The 6,185-nt window shown below is 43.2% G+C and overlaps 1 long non-coding RNA gene across 2 annotated transcripts; it reads left to right on the forward strand.

Moving 5' to 3' along the window:
- The first annotated feature begins 1,258 nt into the window (after nucleotides 1-1,258).
- Nucleotides 1,259-5,079, forward strand: LOC109780400 (uncharacterized). Of its 2 annotated transcripts, none has more exons than XR_012202155.1 (4): nucleotides 1,259-1,747; nucleotides 2,262-2,337; nucleotides 3,152-4,391; nucleotides 4,801-5,079. It is a non-coding gene; the product is annotated as an uncharacterized lncRNA (long non-coding RNA). The 2 variants fall into 2 exon arrangements; XR_012202154.1 differs by having other exon boundaries at nucleotides 3,152-4,384.
- Nucleotides 5,080-6,185: the final 1,106 nt, after the last annotated feature.

Here is a 6,185-nt window from a genome sequence, read left to right on the forward strand (position 1 = left end):
TGCCTTCATCCTTGGAGTTCTCTCTACACCACCTCCCGAAGACCAAACTTGAGAGACGCATATCATATGCATATTTGAACTTTTTGGTAACTTGTTGCGAAAGGGGGAGAAATATGTATAGACCATAGGCTTTGAGAGAGTGTTTTGCTTCTTTGCTTTTGGTTGAACTTTTTATTGTGTGCCTGTGTGAGATACTTTATGTTCTTGTGTGAAATACTTGTGTGATCATGTGATTGATCATATGCTACCTTAATGCTTGCTTGGATGATACTATCTTCTATATCTCTATATGATCATTCACTTTATTTGGTGATGAGTGCATGTTTTTTTAATGTTTATCATTTTGAGCGCTCCACCAAGATGTATGCGACATGGAAGAGTGCCCATGATCCTAATCGATTGTGCATTTGCATTCAAAAGCAAATTTTAAATAATGCACAAATTTAGGGGGAGCTCTTGCTTATCACATACTTCTCAAAGCGACGATGTATTTCAATCTTATTATCATTTGTCGAAGCTTTGATATATATGTTGTCATCAATTACCAAAAAGGGGGAGATTGAAAGTGCAACTATCCCTGGGTGCTTTTGGTAATTACTAACAACATATAGCTCATTGAGCTAATGCTATCTCAATATAAATATTTCAGGAAAGCTCAATGATTGGCATGGCATGGATTAGGAATGTTGGCTCAAGCTCAAGACTCTACAGTTTACTTTTAGTGAGCCAATATCACATTGAGTCCATAGGAAAAGCCAATTGAACATATAAACCCTTCTATGCTACCCGCATACCTGAGGCCATCGTGTTTTGCCTTCGATCTGGTTCACCCAATATGCATCGGTGTAAAGTTTTCAGTACTTTTTGGCTGGCTGTCAAAGATCTGGCCGTCAGTTCTAGCTCACTCTGTGTTTTTGCGGCTTAGTGGATGACACATGGGGCACGCATCTGCGTGGGCCAGCCGTGTAGTGTGCGTTGCATGCGTGCATGCATGTGAGAAAAGGAGGTGCTCTGTGGTAAAAAGAGGGGTGGACTGGAGCGCTCCTCTCCGCAAGGCGTCGACTGTGGGCTGCTGGTTCGTTTCCGAGTTGATGACGTGTGGGCCAATATACAGCGCGGGCCCGTTGTTTCAGTCGCGGCGTGCGTGCGTGTGCTTGTTATGCTGGAAAAGAGGGGTGGGATGCAATGATCGTGGGTTGTAGGCCATCTAGAGCGGGCAGCAGCACAACCAGAGAAAAAGGAGAAGCAACAGGGCAGGCAGTAGCGTCTCCTCCCCCAGCAGCACAACCAGAGAAAAAGGAGAAGCGACAGGGCGGGCAGCAGCGTCTCGTTCCCCCGCCCTCATCCCTATAGCCGCCGCCGGGTCCTCTCCTCTCCCTATCGGTGTGAGTGGGCGGGCCGCGGCTTGCGGAGACTGAGGAGAGGGAGGAGACAGATGCGTGAGGAGGAGGAGGAGGCCACGGCCGTCGGCTCCTCTCCTCTCCCCGTCGGCGCCAGCGCGTTGGTCGCGGGGAGTGAGGAGAGCGAGGAGAGGGAGGGGGAAGATGCGTGAGGAGGAGGACCAGGCGGTGGCGCGGCAGCCAGATCCGAGGCGCGTGGGCGCGGAGGCAGCCGCAGTGGGCTCCGGCCACTTCTTCACGCACAGCGGCAGGAGCAGCTCCACCTCTCCACTCCCCCACGCGTGAGCCCTCCACAACCCCACCCACCACACCGAGGCGGTGTCCAGAGGCGGTCGGCGGTGGCGCAGGTGAGCTCCCTCCCGCGCCCTTCTCTTTCCTCTCCTCGACGGCGCCGGTGAGATCCATCTCGTGCCTTCCCTCCTCTCGCGTCCCCCTCCCCCCACAGCGGCCCTCCCTGTTGATGGAATCCATCTCTTCTATGCTCTTCTTCTTCCCCTTCCCTACCTCCCCGGTTCTCAATGATCCCATCTATTTGTACAGCTTGATTGGTTCCTATACTAGCAGCAGTACGTTTGTATCTAGGCGGAACCTCCTGTACGTGCGATTTCGTGGAGTCATCTAGCTCTAGATAGATGCCACTGGACTCCCAGGTTCTTTCCTGTGTAGGAGCTTACTAAATTTTGTAGTTTGCAATGGCTGTTTGCGTGACATCTCAGATTCCCTTTGAGGTCCTGTATGCGCCTTGTTCAACTTTGGTTCAAATTCATATCATAGTTAGTCTTGCTGCATGATGGAACTAGCTAAGGTAGTTGTTGTTTTGCTACCTAATGGGCACAATCTTTTAATCTTTTTCGTTTCCAGGTTCTAATAGATGAGTGATGACTAATGGTTGATGCAAAGGAGGAGGCGTACTGATGGAAGCTGGCAGCAAAATCAGGTGAGACTGGATAGCCCGTCCCAAGTGCGCATGTGAGCCCCCCCCCTCTCTCTCTCACACACATTTTTCCTTTGAGGTTACAAACGCGAGCACCAGCTGTTGTCGCCTTGTTGGGTCAAGCCGCCATTGCACTAGACACACAAATACACATTGCTCTCAGATTCTTTTGCTGGGGTTTGCAAGTAGAGAGATCGCATTTACGAATTATATTTGCCATCACACAGAATGACACAAGATGAGGCAATAGGTGTGTGGTGCAGAAGATGCTCTCCAACCATTTGAATCTGTAGTTCTCCACAACTCATTTACAACAAAAGCCTTGAGTAGTAGCACTGATGTCACTATAAGATATAATTTTGTAAAAATCCAAATAAGCATTGTACATACAATTCAGTTCCATACATTAAGCATAACTCAATCTATAGGCCGAATGAATTGAAACTGAAAATATAAGTGATGCACCAAATTTTTATCTAGGAAAATTGGGGCATTTCTTTTTAGCATTACTCCTTATACATTAAATATTATGTGCCAAAACAGGATGGATAGAACCATACTTTGTGCTGGCTTGAATTTAATACTTATATATCAATTCCTTACTCTAGCCTTTTCATCGGGATTAATAAGTAGTAGTGATGCATCACTTCTCTAATAGCCTACAGCTGGCAAAACTTAGGTTATGAAACATCATGTGTCAACTGTCAATTTTATAAATGTCTGTATATTATGTCATAATCTTCCGACATGATTTCAATGTTTACAGGTGTACTACAATGCAGTAAACTGATCGTGTACATTTCTCAATTTTCCATAGGACCTCTCCGTCCTCGAGCCCTTCTTCTCCTCTCTCCGCGCCGTCTCGCCTCCCCTGCTCTCGCACCGCCACCTTCCCTGCCCAGCACTCGAGGCGCCATGATTTTGGATCGGGCGGATATCTTCACCAGGAGAGTAGGAGCACTTGCTGTTAATATGAACGATCTCTCACTAAGTTTTTGTTATGGCGTTGTGTGCCGATTCATGATTTAAACACGCAAAATGTCTGGTTTGCATATTTGTGCCTAGCCCTATTACTAGCAGTGTATTTTTTGTCGTAAGAAAGACAACAATGCTTTATTTCTTTGACTTCTTGACCGTGTCTAATTTCTGGTAAAAGAGAGGAATTTCAGAGATAGACAACCTGGAGAGCTTTGAATGGTTGTTCGAGTGTGCCGCCAGTCTCCTCGCCGCTGCTGTTGCGTAGCTGGCACCGGTGTGTGGCGACTGCCGAGATAAGCGCAGTTTACTCCAGGTTTGGTGATGGTGTTGAACAACACCTTAACTGGGCCAAGGAATTTAGTAGCATTGTGGGATCATAAACCAGTTTTTCTGTTCTCTGTGCTCACATAGTAAGAACATGGTTGCAAGTTCTTTTCCTTAGGTGTAATTTCTTTTGCTGAGATAGATTAAGCCTGGGTCGAGGTGGCTGCTGTGTGCCGGTTGCCAGTACTTGTTTGTTGTAATGTCTTACCCAGTGAGATTTCTTTTATTCTTGCCTATTTTCAGAGGTTCTGCTTGAAGATTCTCTAATCACTTTCTTTGGAACTTTTTGCTGAGATATGCTTCCAGGTTACTTCAATGTTACCAGACTTAAAATGTACTATCTAGCATACTAGCACGTGTGTATATGATGCCTCCTTTTATCCTTGAATGTAAGACACATGGTGTTTTGTTCCATAGTTATGCTTAACGGAAGTGATAATTTGTTATCATATTCAAAACTATAGCTCTTTGTTTGTAGTATCTCGGAGGGAGCAATATTTTGATACTTGCTTTATAGGAATTCTCTTTCTTTGCCTAGAATTTGTGATTTATGGCTGATGTCAATTCCACCTTTGTAGGTGTTTCTCAATTATTACTAATGTTGAAACTGTAGAGGAGCAGGAGATGAGGAGGGCCCCACTTGGTGTACAATGGTGAATGATGCGGCAGTTAGACCGGGAGATGAGGAGCGCGGCACTGGGTGTACGAAGGATTAGTAGGAAGAATGTTAATCACAGTGGGTGAAAAGGTATACGGTAAGCTTGAGCTTAAATAAATGTTCACTGCTTGGTTCATATTTGATTCCAATGCCTTCGCTTTAATGTCATTGGTTTGTCCCAAGTTTATGTTCAGAGATTATGATTCAAATATTTTGTTCGGATTTCTTACAAACAAATTGTGTGATTATTTCCAATTCTAGCTTCATCTACTATACCTTATAATTTATATATTAATTGTCCAAAATTCTGATTTAGATCATGTCAGTTCCAGGCAGCGAGTGCTAGAAAGCATGATCATATTTTAGGGCATTTTTCTACTCTATGCAAGAAATTTAATTTGATGGATATGCGACCTGTTTTCTCTTGATTATGTTTGGATTTTAATAGACAATCATTTCTGTAGAAGGTAACCTGATTGACACTGTTTTGTTATTTCCATGTGCAGAAAATGCGAGCTCGGCTGATTGCATACTATTTGGTTGAGTTGTTTTGTCCTAAAGATACAATCAAGATGAAGATTTCTTTTGTATGGAAATTCACCATGGGAATCGAAATAATGGTACTCTGCACAGCCGTTACTTTCTTGCATCGATTCTTCATTCTACAAGTCACACCTTTTCTATTTGGTAAAAGAAGAGTGAGCTCATGCTTGAACTTCCACTATATATGTTAACACTTGGATACTGTATCAATCCAGTAATCATCTGATCCTTCATTGTTTTCCCTTGCATTGCCTCCTTTAACTCTTCTGGACCTTTGAAAAGAATGATTTTTCAGTTATATAATGTATTATGTTTTGTTTCGTTGTCGAGAGGTAGATGGTAAAGTAGGCTGGTATTTTCATTTTGTTCATATGCAGATATTTGATATAAGTGAATATATACCCTTTGGTAGGTGAATGTGCTCTCCGTTAATATCACTGATATATTTGAGCTTCAGAGAAGGATATCTATGCCATTTTGTTTTTGTTTTTTGAACAAAAGAGTGTTGTATGGGTATCGTTAAGGGGATGAAGCAGCAAAGTTACCTACGCAATTTAGCAGGATGTGGCTGATACATACAGAGTGGTTTACTTAGGTTTGGTGTTACTGCTATCTCTTTCGTTGTAAAACTGCAGAGCAGCAGAGTTTATAGATTTATGGATCATGCTTTTGGTGCCAGTAGTTTTGTATGTAAGATGTAGTTGTTGTGCAGCTCCATGTGTCTGTGTGATCTGATGTATAGATATAACATAACATTCTAAAATTTATAGTTATTCTCTATATATGAGAAAGCATGAAAGAACTGTGTATTAGGGGTAAATAATCTTTTCTGTTGTTTGATAAAACAGTTAGGCGGCTACCCTGTCATATATTTTGATTCTCCTTTGACGAAATTCCTATCCTTGAATGCCATTTTCTCCATGGTTTTTATGTTTTATGTTGTTCACTACATGATACTGAATTAACAGTTACATGAAAGTTTAGGGAACACTTTTCTAAGAGAAGCCTCTTCCCGCACATGGATGCTGATCATGATGAGCTACCAATCAGTACAGGAGACGGGACCACCAGTGTCATGGCCCTCTTTATCAAGGGCGCCGACAACAGGGCTACACTCACAATGAACTGGAGCAGCTTCTTCCATAAGGCAAACATGAAGAAAGGGTGTACATATGCTTTCACCTTCAAGTGCACGTCCAAGGGCCTTTGCATGATTGTCTATCCAATCTAAGCAGGTCACAGTAGTCCTTTGCTACGTAACTTGGTATTACTATAAGTACCTATTGAGACTTTTATATCTGGCATCATTTTGGATCTTATGTAAAAAAATTATGATAATCCTGTCCGT

Source organism: Aegilops tauschii, chromosome 2 (assembly GCF_002575655.3).
Source record: "Aegilops tauschii subsp. strangulata cultivar AL8/78 chromosome 2, Aet v6.0, whole genome shotgun sequence".
In the NCBI taxonomy this organism is placed as follows: Eukaryota; Viridiplantae; Streptophyta; class Magnoliopsida; order Poales; family Poaceae; genus Aegilops; species Aegilops tauschii.